A 15,754-nucleotide genomic window follows, 5' to 3' on the forward strand; every position below is an offset into this window, starting at 1 on the left:
AGGAAGATAACACACGAGAACAATAGATTAAGAAATGCTCTCAAAGATCAGAAGACCCATATAGATTCATGAGAAACCATATAGACTTATACAACAACATATACACCCCTTACAAGTACACCACCAACCGTAAAAGAAACAGAGAGATGGGTAGGACTTTTTCCGTCCCGGAAAAACCAGAAACCAGAGGACAGAGGAGAATGCAGGAAGATGACACACGAGAACAATAGATGCAATAAAACCTTCCAGGAGTCTATAAGGGAAAAAAGAAGACATTTACTAGAATCGTCCTAGTAACCCCACAGCTACACTAATTTTTAATGGCTCTATGGAGCATAGAAAGATAATGATAACTTTCTATTCTATTCCAGAATGAAGGCTTAGAAAATCATACAGTGTCCTTGACAGGCAAAATAGGCCATACAGAGACCCAGAAACTAAGAATATAATGCAGATAAAACCAGCAGAGGATTAATAATACTTCCCTGAGATAAATTTCACAGAGAAATCTGATAGAAATGATTATGAGAAATTTTCTTACCTCATTTCACTCGTGATGCCGACTTCGAGCCTCCCTGAGAACACGCAGACCACCCTTCGCAAGCCACTTGCATTTTCTCCAGACCCCAAGAAAAACCAGAATCCTATGCAGGCCATAAATAACAATAGCTGATAGTAGGGAGTATATCAGAAGACTATTGGTCTTTAGTGATCGGAAGGCAAATGGAATAGAAGGCAAGGTGACAGATATGAAAGGTGATGACAGTGGAGAGCAGACCCCTCCCGTGACAAGAATCGATTCACGTCCTCACAAAAGCTGAGAGGAAAAAACACCCGCAGCAGATGAAATTTTCATTCGAGAAAAAACTGCTGCAAAAAATCCAGATCTCATCGCTATCTACTGACAGAAGCGGGAGGAATGAAGGGAGTAATAAAGGATTTATAGTAAACCCATGGAATAAATAGTATAAATCTAAGCGATCAATAATTCTAAGGGATCAATATTAAAGACATAAGCGATTTATAAACCCAGGAATTAATATTTTAAATCTAAATGATTAATATTGTAGACCCAAAAGATTAATAAACCCATAGAATTATTAATACTATAAATCCCAAAGATTAATAAATCTTACAAATTGTTAATATTATAAACCCATCCACATTAGCAAATATGATTATAAAACACATAAGCATTAATGATATAAATGTAATAGTAATCTTAATATATCAACCACATTGGTTTGTGCAATTCGATTAGATTTAGATTTAACGGGTCAGAATATATGTTTTTATCAATTGAGGTTTTCTGGCATGATGGCACGGGGAAAATTATATCTAACAGTTGGCATGATATATGTGAAATTTTCTATTACTAGCATGGAATCGTAGTTGTTGGAGTTGTGCCATGTTCAAATTGCTTTTCCCAAACCCATAAATGTTCCCTGATCTGTCACCAAAATTTCACTGCAAATTTGCTTCTAACTGATGGTTACCCAGTAAAATTGATTTAAGAGTGGTGGAAAGAAGTTGCTTCAATATTGTAAGCATGAAGAATATGTTGAGTTGAACACCAGGATTGATTTCTACCTTGATAGCTTCCCACAGGGAAGCTGGAATTTTTTAACAATACATGATCATTGTTTCTTTAGATGTAAAGTTCTGCAACCGTTGTTTCCAGATTAATCTCCACTGCTACTCTTTGATGACAAGGGGTGTTGTTTTACCATAAAAAAAGCTATTCGTGCGTGAATATTACTTGAAGCCAATGCAGGAGGGTTGGCTTCTTGTAGGGAATTTTGTTAAAAAGTGATGTTGGAGTTAATAAAAAAAGAACCCATTGGTCAGCTCTACAAAAGAGAGTCTGAAACAGGAGAGTTTGGCTTTGCAGAACACTCTACATTGTCCATGTACATCACACATTATATAGCAATCATAGATTTAGGGAAGTTAGAACCATAACCTAAGAAATAGAAACTAATTCCTATCCTGAGGTCTCATGAACCAACTCACTATTCTAAGATATTATCCATTATCTCTAACACTCCCCCTCAACAGAGAAGGGGTTCACAAATATGCCTAACATCTCCCTAAATATTTCAAACTTAATCCTGCCAAGAGGCTTAGTGAAAATGTCTGCAACATTATCACATGTATTACAATATACCAAATGGATTTCTTTTGATTGCACTTTCTCCCTAACAAAGTGGAATAGTGTATTAATGTGTTTAGTGTTCTTGTGAAACACCGGATTATTAGAAAGTTTGATTGAACTCTAGTTGTCGCATCTGATTGTTTCTACATCTTTCTGTTCTTTCCCAACATCCTAGAGAAGTCTCCACAACCAAACTACCTCACATGTTGTTGCACACATGGCTTGATACTTTGCTTCCACTGAAGACAAGGAAACTATGTTTTGTTTCTTGCTACTTCATGTAACCACCCCAGATCCAATGATGAATGCATAGCATGTTATGGATCTACGGTCATCTACATTTCCAACCCAGTCTAAATCTGTAAATCCTGTCAATCTAACATCAGAGGAATTAGTATAAATAATACCATAGTTCACCATACCTTGTAGATACCTCAAAACACATTTTTCTGCATTCCATTGACTCTCAAGTGGCTTGCACATGTATTGACTTAGCACACTAATTGCATAAGCCAATCTGGTCTGGTAGTGGTTAGGTATATTAAGCTCCCAACCAGCTGTCTGTAAAGTGTCACATCTGCCTCTTTAGAGCCATCCTCACTCTGTAGTTTAATGTTCTTCTGTAATGGTACTACTGCAGGCTTACACTGATCTATCCTGAATATTTTCAGCAGACCTCTGACATACTTACCCTGGGACATAAATGTTTGTCCTGAATCTCTCCATATCTCAAGACCCAAACAATATCTTAATTCAACAAGGTCTTTCATTTCGAACACTTGTGACATTTGTTGCTTGATTTCTTTGATTAGAGCACTAGCATCACCTGTAATAATTAAATCATCTACATACAAAGAAATCAACACTATGCACCACTTTTCATCTTTCATGGTATACAGATTAAGGTTGCTTTTACTTCTGGTGTAGCTAAGTTGTAGGAAAAATGAATCAATCTTTTCATACCAGGACTTGGGTGCTTGCTTTAGTCCATAAATAGCTTTATTTAATCTATAGACTAAATGTTCTTTCCCTTTCTAGACGAACCCCTCAGGTTGCTCTAAATAAACCTCCTCTTTCAATTCTCCATTTAAAAATGTAGACTTTACATCTAGTTGATGAATCATCCAATGTTTCATAGTAGCTAAGGAAATCAACATTCTGATGGTATTTAGTTTAGCTACAAGGGAAAAACTTTCTTCATAGTCAATGCCTTCTTTTTGTGAATTCCCCTTTGCTACCAATCTAGCTTTTAATTTATCTAAGGTTCCATCTGCCTTAATCTTTGATTTATACAACCATTTACAACCTATGGTTTGTTTCCCTCTAGGAAGTTCAACCAGCTCCCAAGTGTTGTTCGTGGTTAAATGCTTGTAAATGATTAAGAGAGGTTAAAAGTACTGGGGTTGATATTTCACATTTGCATAAACAAGCCCATACTCTGAAAGAATACTCAATATTTATTACAAGTACACTACAATGAATTCGTATCAATTTCAGAGATTTTAATTCATATTGATTCATTTACAGCAATTATTGAAGATAAATCTCATCTTGGTTGCAACTTTTCATTCTTCTCCAAGGGCTTCACTCTGAAGTTACAAAAGGAAAAAGTATTTAGATTCTTCTGAATAGCGCATCATTTATAATGCCATCTAATAGGAGTTAGAAAAGGGAAAAAAAATGCTTAGATTCTAGCGAATAGCACATCACTTAAAGTACATACATGGCAAACATTTCCTAGCCTTTTGATTACTGCTTGTTATTTTGAATGCCCTTTAGTTCAAAAAGATATCATCCATGCTAAAAATGGTGGCCATCTTTTGCACGCAATGAACAATTTCATTTGTAGTGCAAATAAGGGAGCTCTCTTCCTTATTAGATCCCCAACATCCTGTGGAAAAATATCGTTTGATATTTCACAACATCCAAGACTAGTCGAACTTTTTCTAAATAGTCCAGAAATTGCTTCAAATTTGTTGCATGAGATAATAGGGGAAAAGCTTGGTTGTTACATTTTAGAAACAACAATTGGATCAATGGATCAATTTATCTATGGAGATATTGACCAAAACAAATTTGTGCATGAGTTCAAGCTAGCTTTCGTGGAGGATCAAGAGAAATGATGAAGTTGCAACCATTCATATTCGAACTTCACCATAAATTGGATGTTTTGATAAATAAATTTCTAAGAAAATATCTTCCAAGGGATGACGAGAAAGAAGATTCCAGGGCCACTAAATTAGGTCACTTGCACTCATCATTTCAATTATTTTCTTTCCAGTTAAATGTTGTAGGTAAAGAATGCTTGAAAATGGGGAAAACACAAAACCACAAGATCTTGCATATACTACAAAATCACCTTATAAGGATAACTTAGAAATGCCACCATTTTTCCAGGACAACTATCATGGAAAATATCCAAAAGGAAATTGTGATTCATGTCACAGTATATCCCTGAGAGTTAAATTGAAATATTTGAACAAGATTTCAAAGCTTGATAGTGAACACATTTTGGAAAAGATGGCTTTGCTCTCTTAGGCTGTCAGCTCAGAGCGGCCATCACATGTTACAGAATATTTTTTATTGGTGGATCTTTGGCTTCAAGGTCTATAACTACATTACAGTTTCTGGATGTCACTCATGTTCTATGCTTTTGTGCTAATCAATTTAGTCAATCAGAAGCACAATATCGAGACCTTTTTTAGTATAAAAAAATTGGGATGTATAATGTTGATGATGCAAATATTAGCTATATTTTTCAAGATGCATCTAATTTCATAGAGAAGGTTGAAAAGATGGGGGATTTGATTATTGATTCCATATGGCCGTGGGTGAAAAATAGATTGATTTTCCTAGAGTTGATCGACATTTTCCAATTGGGAAATTTATTCCACGAAGAAACAACAATTTTGATATTGCCTTGTTTTTCCTTATCATCTGACATATAGGAAGAGGCCCTTGTACACTGAAGATGGTGAGCGTGCTTGATCATTTGAATTCAAGGAACTATAGATCTCACATGTGTGATAGGTTTTAATATGATAACAAATTCTTAGTTTGTAATTATATTAGGCTTGGATTGTCAGTAAGTGAAATCATATTAGTGTTGTAGATGGTTTTTTTGGGGGCCTGCAGCCCTTCATAATGATCTTTAGTGGAAATCTTTATTTCAGGGGAGCCAATTTTGGGGTCTATAGCTACATTGGTTTTTAATTGGTGAGGACTGCATTCTGTTTAGCAAAGCATTTGTGACTGCTTGTGTCAATTTCATAGAGTTTGATCTGTATGGAAATAGAAACAATTTGTATTATCCAAACATCTTCATTCTATTGTTTTGAATACACTTCGTCAAACTGCTAACAGTTTTAAGGTGAACAAAGATCAAAGCACTCCAATCAATAGAAAGTACAAGTATATCAAGGTAAAATCGTTTATTAATCTCACCTATTGGGCTCCATAGACAACTTGTAGTTGGCCTTTCAGAGGGATGACATGGATTTACCATGGTGTACTGGTAGTCTGGTAAAGGTTCCCTCTAAGCAACAGAGTACTGCAATGATGTAATATTAATCTCCAACTCAGTTTGTGGAGGTTATCTCTGGAGCTAATCAAGTTATCGACAACAACTCATCTTTTTGGATCCCATCAACTAATATAATTGATGAGATCTAACGAAGCCAACACCTCATCAATAGAAATTACAAATTTTCCTGGGAGGGTCACAAGCAAAATTGTTTACTAATCTCGCCTATCGATTTCTATATACAACTTGTACATCGCCTCTGTGGCCTCTCATAGGTGCTAGCGAAATGGTGCACGGGTTGGATTAATCCATGGTGTATTGCTAAATGCTTGTAAATGATTAAGAGAGGTTAAAAGTACTCAGGGGTTGATATTTCACATTTGCATAAACAAGCCCATACTCTGAAAGAATACTCAATATTTATTACAAGTGCACTACAATGAAGTCGTACCAATTTTAGAGATTTTAATTCATATTGATTCATTTACAGCAATTATTGAAGATAAATCTCATCTTGGTTGCCACTTTTCATTCTTCTCCAAGGGCTTCACTCTGAAGTTACAAAAGGAAAAAGTATTTAGATTCTTCTGAATAGCGCATCATTTATAATGCCATCTAATAGGAGTTAGAAAAGGGAAAAAAATGCTTAGATTCTAGCGAATAGCACATCACTTAAAGTACATACATGGAAAACATTTCCTAGCCTTTTGATTACTGCTTGTTATTTTGAATGCCCTTTAGTTCAAAAAGATATCATCCATGCTAAAAATGGTGGCCATCTTTTGCACGCAATGAACAATTTCATCTGTAGTGCAAATAAGGGAGCTCTCTTCCTTATTAGATCCCCAACATCCTGTCCCCAAGTGTTGTTAGTTAAAACCCAGATATGCTTAAATCTCGCTGCAAAAAGAATTTGTTGATTCAGCTCCTCGAGGATTGAATTTGAAGACTTCAATAACCTCCAACTATCATTTCGCTCTTCATAGATCAATCATGAATATTTCCCCTCCATTAGAAAAGCTGCATTTGAATTTTACTCCAATTGGTAGGAGATATTGGTTTGATTTTCACTTTTTGGACCGTGAATATTATTATTGATTTTTGGAGTTAACAGGTTAACTTCTTCCCAATGGCAAAGCCTTTTCCATAAAAAGGAATACCCTGCCCTTTAAACTTCATCTCTGATTCTCCACAGCATGCTGGACAAATCATGTTGCAATGATCTGCTTAAAATTATTTTGTGACCATGGATTAGTTCCAGCGTTTTATGTTATAGCGGGTGCAACCCATTTCGTGCAAGGAAAGCATGCACCCGCTTGTTGAATTCAATCCAACTGCATCCAGCCGTTGGTTTAATCCCCCTATCTTTCATGGTTTTTCTCAGCTTTTCAATACCATCCCACCGGCCCACTGAAGCATAGATATTTGAGAGCACAACATAAGTTGTTGCATTTTTCCAATCCAACTCAAAAAGGTGTTCTGCAACGTATTCTCCTAACTCTGTATTGTTATGTATGATACAGGCACCAAGCAAACACCCCCAGACTGTAGCATCAGGGGTTATTGGCATTTTGCTTATCAAGTCTTTAACCTCTTCCAGGTGCCCAGCACGGCCAACAAGGTCAACCATGCAGCCATAGTGTTCTATGACAGGTGTGATCTGGTCACATTGACTCATAGAATTAAAGTACTTTCGGCCCTCATCCACTAGGCCTGCATGACAGCATGCCGACAACACATTGACGAAGGTAACACTGTCTGGTTTCATACCAGATTGTTGCATTTCTTGAAATAGTTTCAGGGCCTCCTTGCCACATCCATGCATTGCATATCCTGCAATCATAGAATTCCATGAAACCACATCTTTTCCATGTATTTTGTCGAAAACTTCATTTGCCTTGTCTATGCTTCCACATTTTGCATACATGTCCAGAAGCGCATTACACAGAAATACATTGCACTGAAAACCACTTCTAATTATTTCTTCATGGATTTCCATGCCCTGTTCCAGAGTTGCCAAATTAGCGCATTCTGGGAGAACACTGGCAAAGGTTTTCGAATTTGGCTGCACTGCTGCTTGTTGCATCTGTCGAAAAATCTCCAGAGCTTCCATGTTGTGCCCATTCTGTGCATAACCTGCAATAATGGCAGTCCAGGATGCAGCATTTTGTTGAGGCATTTTGTCAAACACTTTGCGTGCAATGTCTATTCTCTCACATTTTCCATACATGTCTACAAGGGTAGTTCCCACAAAGACATTAGATTCCAAACCACTTCTGATTACTTCTCCATGTATCTCTATACCCTGCTGCATAGTTCCCAAGTTCGCACACACTGGGAGAACACTGGCAAAAGTTTTTGCGTCCCGCTTAACGCCTGCCAGATGCATTTGCCTAAACATCTCCATGGCTTCCAAACTGAGTCCATTCTGCACGTACCCAACAATCATCACAGTCCAAGAGACTACATTACGTTGGGGTATTTCTCTCAAAAGCTTCAATGCCTCATCTATGTATCCATTGTGCAGGTATCCCGTAATCATGGCGTTCCAGAAAACAATATTTCGTTCAGGCATTTTGTCAAACACATCGCGTGCTTTCTCAATAATACCACATTTTGCATACATGTCCAAGAGGGCAGTGCCTACAAAAACATCATACTGAAACCCTCGTCTGCCTATGGACTCATGAACTTCCTCGAAGGTTTCCAAGGTGTTACATGCAAGAACACCAGTAAAGGTGAATTGATCGGGTTGAATTTCACTCTGTTTTTTCATTTGACGAAACAGAACCAAAGCTTCCTGGGAAAATCCACGTCTGGCATATGCTGAAATCATGGCATTCCATGAAAAGGCGTCTCGTGTTGTCATCTAGTCGAACACTCGCTGAGAATCCTCCGGGCTCCCGCACGTAGCATACATAGTGATAAGAGTGTTAAGTAAGAATCTATCTCCGACAAAACCCCTCTGATGCATTTGGGCGTGGAATATTTTGCCGCCCGATAAGGCCTTAAGCTTAACGCAGCCCTGTGGGAGAGAAACACATGCACTTCTATCTACAACGTTGTCGGTAGCATGCAAGAAGCCGAGGGCGTCTTTTAGCAGGCCCACTTCACGCAGTGTTACCCCATTCTGTACAGACGGAGTGTTTGTGTTAGCTCCTGTTTCAAGTACAGCAATGGCAGACTGCCTAACTTGAAGATTAAGCACGAACCCAACGAGCATTACAGTCTTCTTCTTTTTCAGGTTTCTTAATGGCTATCTCCTTAGCAACCTGTTCATATGAATATGTTAAAGTTCAAATCTATGGCATCCCTGCTCCATAAATCTACCGAATATAGGCGGATTTATTTCAAATTCGAGAATGACGAAAACGACACTGATCAAATGAAAATATGTTACTGCTGCGTAAAAAGCGCACAGATGTGGAGCGGAGAGCAGAGCATGGTTCATTTCCATAAACTCCACTAAGAATTCAAACGGACTCTACCTGTAACTCCTCTGTAAAAAGCGCACAGATGTAGAGCTGAGTTTTTTTAGGGTATTTTAATGTTTTATTAAATTAGACAGCTGATTTTTGTTCAATCGTTTAACAAAAGATCTAACGGCTACAATTAGCACAGAAGGGCATTTGGGGGAGTTCATTTCAGAAGGAAACGCCTTACGGCATAATAAAATTTGATGGTAATGATAATGCACAAATAAAAACTGAAAATGATATATTAGTAAAATAAATAAAAATGTAATTAAAATAAGCGAAAAACTTAGGTGTTGAAGCTAATGAATATAAATGAAAAAACATTCCCAGCCTCCACTCTGACAAATTAATTTCAAGATTGACACAGGGAAGCCTATGACAAAAACAAGCAGATCGTGCAAAGAGAAGAGAAAACGATTGTGGAAGCTCATGCTTACTGTGGAGTTTTCGTTTCTGATTCCATGGCCTGCTATTGCTACTGGATTTACTTCACAATGGTCTCGGATCTCAAAGCTGAAAATACCCAATGGGTTCTTTCTTTATATAGAAATGGAAGGAGCCGAGTAATATCCTAGAAATATAAAAATGGAAGGAACTGAGTAATATCGTGGAAGCACAGAGGAAAAAAGACTCCAATATTTTTAATGGGTGAGTCCCGAGCTAAATTCAATAAGTCCACATATTTTCAGGACACGGAATTGGAAGCAGTGTTGCACGAAGCGCCCCCCCCCCCCACGGTTCCAAGCCCCGAAGCGTGTCCCGTACGGAAGCGCCTAGGAAGCTTGGCCGGAAGCGACGCTTCCGAATTCGGAAGCGTGGCGCTTCGGAGGAGGAAGCGTGGAGCTTCGGAGGAGGAAGCGTATGCTTCCAGAAAAGCTTCCGGAAAAGTGTTTAGAAAATTGTTTTTTTTTCAATTTTTTTTTTTTAATTTTAGGTGAGTTTGCTTGTTGGCCCAAAGCAGCACATAAAGGCGGAGAGAAGCTTTGCAGGAGGGGGTCGATCCGTATTTTCTGTGGCCCAAAGCAGCAGCACAATACAAACGCAGAAAAGAAAAGGAATCAAAAGAAAACAGATTAACATGAGTCGGTGAAAATAAGAGAAAAATGAAGAGCAGGATGGCTCACCAGGTAAGAATCGAAAGATTGTTCATCATATATGAGAGTGGCGAAGAAAATAAAGATGATGACCAGTTAAGGAGATGATAGTGACCAGGTTCAATGCACAACAGGTGAAAAGAAGGCAACTCTACCGATATTTCGAAAAAGCAGTCAAAGCGCAGTGCATGCTTGCCAGATCCGCGGGACTTCAAATCAATGGTTGAAAGTGTCTCACCTGATCGAACGGAGCAGAGTAAAAGTGTTGACAATTGGGATGTGAATTGTTATCTTAAGTATTTTCCTTATTTTCTTTAACAACTTAATGGCTGGGCGTGCAACGGTAAAGTGGCATTGATTGTTGTGGCAGGATCCTTGTCTGCATATCTTGTAACGTAAGTTCATGTTGCTGAATTTCTTCGCAACACTCATACAACCTTCGTAGGTAGCATTTATTCATACCTGTTGCCATCCAAAAAGGAAACATTGTAAGTGACAATGAATATGTTTGACGATTTTGTTTGAATATTCAAAATAAATTAAACGATTCCAAACGAGTATAAAATCATATGAAACTAAATGTAATAGCAAGCAAATCTATGTGAAACTTCGTTATGTAGTGAGTGGTGTTTACCATGTGGGTAATTCTGGAAGACAGGTTGTACGATTGGCTAAAGTGTATCATCCTGAATAGATTTTGATGCAAGGAATGATTCCTCTTGCTGTCTACGCTTAATATATGGATTCTTGTGCTTTTGTGCAATGCGTGAGAATGGGAATGTTGGATTGATGTGTATGTCTGCTAGTGACCGCACTCTTGAAATTGCAGTGAATGTTAGTCCTTGGCATTCTCTAGTGCCGATGTCCACTGTTGCTTTGTCTAATGTCATTCCTTGTGACTTGTGTATCGTTAAAACCCATGCCACTTGAAGTGGTATCTAACGGCGTGCACCCCTTGTGATGGGAGGAATGGGTACATATGTTGGGTGTGAAATGTCCCACGGTGTTCCTCTGTATTGTCGAAAGTCAACAACCACAAAGGATGGTAATGCTGGGGGCTTTGAGTCAATTGAATAAAATATTGAGATGACCTTCCCAAGCGAGCCATTGACAAGGCCTGCATGTACCCATAAGTTGCTGGTGAGCATAACTTTTTGTTCACTGCATAAGAGCACCTTTGCAGGCAGGTGCTCATCTTCTGTTGTAGTAGGAGTTTTCTGCCTTTGTTGTTCCGCAGAGCAAAGTGATACTGGGATGTTCAATTTTTTGAGCATTTTCTTATTATGCAAGACAACTGCGTTGTTTGTTGCGAATAGGTGCATGGACTCGTCGAATGTGCATTTCTCTTCATGTGTAAGAGATGAACTTGTTCTTGACATTAGGTGTTTCCAATCTTCAAGTGTAGATATTCCATTCCTAAGATTTGCAAGTATTTGCCGGAAAGTAACCTGGGACGGGCTAGCTCCTTGTAGGCTCACGACATCAAAATCTCTTGCCCATCCACATCACAATATCTGATTAGCGGCAATGCATCGTCCAAACTCCCACTGATGTGATGCTGAAGTCCGTTGGACATAAAATACTTGAAAATCTCCTAAACTGCTGTTGACTATTGTGAATAAGGACCTCTCAAGAATTTAACTATATTACTGATAGCATATGTGATATCAGGTCTCACACCTGAAAAATTGCTTAATACCAGCCCAATATTACAATCTATAACTACTCAAGATTTGACTAACATTGCCGAAGACATATTGCAATATCAAGGCTCGTTGTTATGTTCCAAAACTTTTAATCTGATCCTTTTGTAATTTTAAAATTGTTTTGAAATAAAAATCTGGAAACTGAAAGTGCCAACAGCAGCATCAACAGAAATAAAACAACAGTAATGATTTTACCAGCAATGGTGCATAATCTGGATTCCTAAGGTGATCGATATCTCAGATGATAAAATGAGAACAGAAAGCAGTGCAAAAATGGGGATTAAAAAAAATGTCACTCAATGGTTTCAAAAACATCCAAAAAATGTTGTTGGAGTCTAGATGTTGAGGCTCCTAAGTCTGCTGCAGACTCAGCAAATACTCTCAAGAACTCCCATATGAGAGCAGTCAGACCTGAGTCAGGTCTGACCCGAGTTTCAGCAAAAGAATTGAAAGTTGGGAAAAAAGCGCAAGGGGGAAAAGAGTCATGTTTTACTGTTCAGAAAATATTACTTCCAAGTCAAACATATTCATTCAGGAAACTCAATTTCGAATCCCTGAAGTCATTAAGAAACAGAAAACAAAACAAACTGGAAGTTACCAGTCTGCGGACTCCAGGTTGTTTTAGCCATCCCCGTGTCAAAGCTCATACCCCAATGAATCAGATAACTTTTGCACACACCCAATCTAACTGACCTCAGCCACTTGTGGGAATCATATTACCACTATTGCTTTCAAGGCAAACGTTTCTTGAAACAGTACTAACAGATATCGTATATCTTTTTTAGTATAATCTGTAGAATTTTGAAACTTTTCCAACATTTCCTGTGAACTCTCATCAGGGAAAATAGATATGACAGATATTCATATAGAGATAACTTAGATCAACATCATGACATACAATTAGTCTCTTAAATTAAGAAAAAATATCATCCTGTACAAAGGTAACTATTCCATATACCAATATTGGCTCTGACTTTTAAGTTTTCACCTAAACTGAGAATCTTCCAAAGTTACCATGCAAAAGCATTAGTTGTAGAACGAAAACCCACACATGGAAATGCACTTCACAATCGACTAACTGTAGAAATTTCTGTTTTCCCACCCCGGTTTTCAGTTTCTCCTTATTTCTCCCATGTAGTTAAATGCCCATTCCCATAACCATACATTTAACAGACTGAAAAAAATAAATATTGCTGAAAACACAAATTCTGGAAATTTTTCAGAATGCTGGAAATTGCAGAATTAAAAATCAGCAATCAAAAACAGCCATTAAAACACATTAAAACACTGATATTTTTGGTCAACTTGACCCTGGAAAAACACCCTACAACTCTTGGGGAAAACCAGTTTGAGAGCTCTTCTTTATTTTTGAAAATTGTCTTTTTACAGTGAGAATTATTTAGCAAAAAATCAACAAGCAAATTTACAACTTATCTCCTTTCTCGTGCCTCACAGAAATCTGGAAATTACAGCAAACAGGACAGCAATAAATGCTATATGGCCTCCGTTTTGTGTGCAGAAAAATCAGCAAACTGCTCCTCGATTTTTGTGCAAATATCTACCTTTCACTATGTGCTGAAATAGTTGTACAAATCTGCTCAACTGCTGCCTTGGAATGTGTCCCAAGCTGCTGTCTCATTCTCCTCCCTGCTCAGAAATCTCTCTTTCTCTCTTTCTCTCCTTCTCCCAATCTGCTCATGAAAGAATGAATGACCTTTTCCTCCTTTTCCTCCTTTAATATAACTCCAAGTGACTTTTGGGTGATCCAAGTGACTTTTGGGTGATCTCTAAATCCAATGGCTGAAATAGATTTAAATCAATGGCTGAGATTAAATGCTCATTTAAATCTCACTTTCTATTTTTTAATTCACCCCACTTTAATAAAGACCCACTTAGTCATTTATTTCCAAAGTCACTTTTCCTTTCTAATTTTTCATTGACTTTATAAAAGTCACTTTAAAATTAGACTTAGTAACTTTATCACTTAAAGTCACTTTTAAATTAGATTTAACTTTATAAAATTATAAAGTCACTTTAGGAGAAAATTTAAATTCTTTTGGACACTTTTCCCTAGGCCAAAGATCAAAGCCTAAGAGAACCACCTGTCCTCCGATACCAAATTTCAACACTCCCTCTTACCGAGGAAGGTGTTCCTCACCACACCCATCTTGTCTCTGAAGTAGACATGCTTGCCCCATGGTAAGGCTTTGGTAAGAATATATGCAACCTGCTCATCAGTGGAAATATACTCAAGCTTCACAGCTCCATTCTGAACATAGTCTCTGATGAAATGATATCTGATCCCAATATGCTTTGACCTGTCATGAAATACTGGATTCTCCGTGAGTTTAATGCAACTCTGATTATCACAGTAAATCACTGAAGGCCTCAACGGCTGACCAAATAAGCCAAACAACATCTTGCGAAGCCAGATAACCTCACAACTAGCTAGACTGGCTGCCATATACTCTGCTTCCACTGAACTCAGTGCTATTGACTGCTGCTTCCGGCTGAACCATGACACTACTGCTGAACCCAACCCAAAACAGCACCCTGAAGTGCTCTTCCTATCAGAAGCACAACCTACCCAATCAGAATCTGTGTATCCTGCCAATCTCACTCCATCTCCCTGCCTATAGTCCAGACCATAATCTACTGTCCCCTGCAAGTACCGCAAAATGTGTTTTGCAGCTACCCAGTGAACCTTCCTAGGCTCACACATAAACTGACTCATCGTGTTGACTGCAAAACAGATGTCTGGTCTAGTGTTGACCAAATACATCAAGGAACCAATCAGTTGCCTGTACAATGTGGGATCCACCAACTCGGAATCCGAAGCATGAAGCTTCTTCCAGTTGGTGATCATCGGTGTCGACATGGGTCTACAATCCTCCATGTGGAATCTGCTAAGGATGTCCACAATATACTTCCAGGAAGAAATGCCCCTCCTCTTGCCACACCTCCAAACCCAAAAAGTAATGCATCAAGCCGATGTCCTTCATCTCAAACTCCGCCGCAAGATCTCTCTTGCAGTGCTCTATGAGTCTCTCTGCACCTGTAATGATCAAGTCATCCACATACAACACCAGAATGAGAGGCTTCTCACCAATCACAATAAAGTAAAGGTTCGAATCTGCCTCACTCTTTGTGAAACCCATCCCTTGCAAGTATGCATCTATCCTGGAGTACCAAGCTCTGGGAGCTTGCTTCAGGCCATAAAGGGCCTTCTTCAATCTGCACACATGGGACTCCTTCCCATGCACCTCAAAGCCCTGTGGCTGCTCAATGTACACCTCCTCTTGTATAAAGCCATTGAGAAATGCGGTCTTCACATCCATCTGGTGGATCTTCCAACCCATCTCTGCTGCTATCGATATAATGGAGCGGATCGAAGTATATCGAGCCACGGGAGCGAAGGTCTCCTCATAATCAACTCCCTCTACCTGGGAGAACCCTCTAGCCACAAACCTCACTTTGAATTTCTCAATGCTGCCATCTGCAGCATGATTTACCTTGTAAAGCCATCTGGAAGTAACCATGGATTTTCCCTCAGGCCTCGGCACCACCCCCCAAACATCATTCTTCATGATAGAAGAATACTCCTCCTGCATGGCCTCTCCCCAGACTTGCTGGCTAGCTGTCACCTCATAGCTAGAAGGCTCAGAGTCAAGGATGCTGGTAACCATCGCCATATAGCTACAAAACCTCTCAGGTGGTCTACTCTCTCTGACCGGCCTCTTCGGCTCAGCAACAGATGTGGCATCTCTCAAGGTGTCCTGAAGCCACTTGGGTTTCCTCTT

General features: G+C 38.8%; 1 pseudogene; it reads right to left on the minus strand.

Moving 5' to 3' along the window:
- Window positions 1–6,948: 6,948 nt before the first annotated feature.
- LOC149243945 (putative pentatricopeptide repeat-containing protein At3g23330 pseudogene) lies at window positions 6,949–8,547 on the minus strand (annotated as a pseudogene).
- Window positions 8,548–15,754: the final 7,207 nt, after the last annotated feature.

Source organism: Pinus tabuliformis, chromosome 8, assembly GCF_031772625.1.
Source record: "Pinus tabuliformis cultivar Carrire ecotype Pingquan chromosome 8, CPIR1, whole genome shotgun sequence".
NCBI lineage: Eukaryota > Viridiplantae > Streptophyta > Pinopsida > Pinales > Pinaceae > Pinus > Pinus tabuliformis.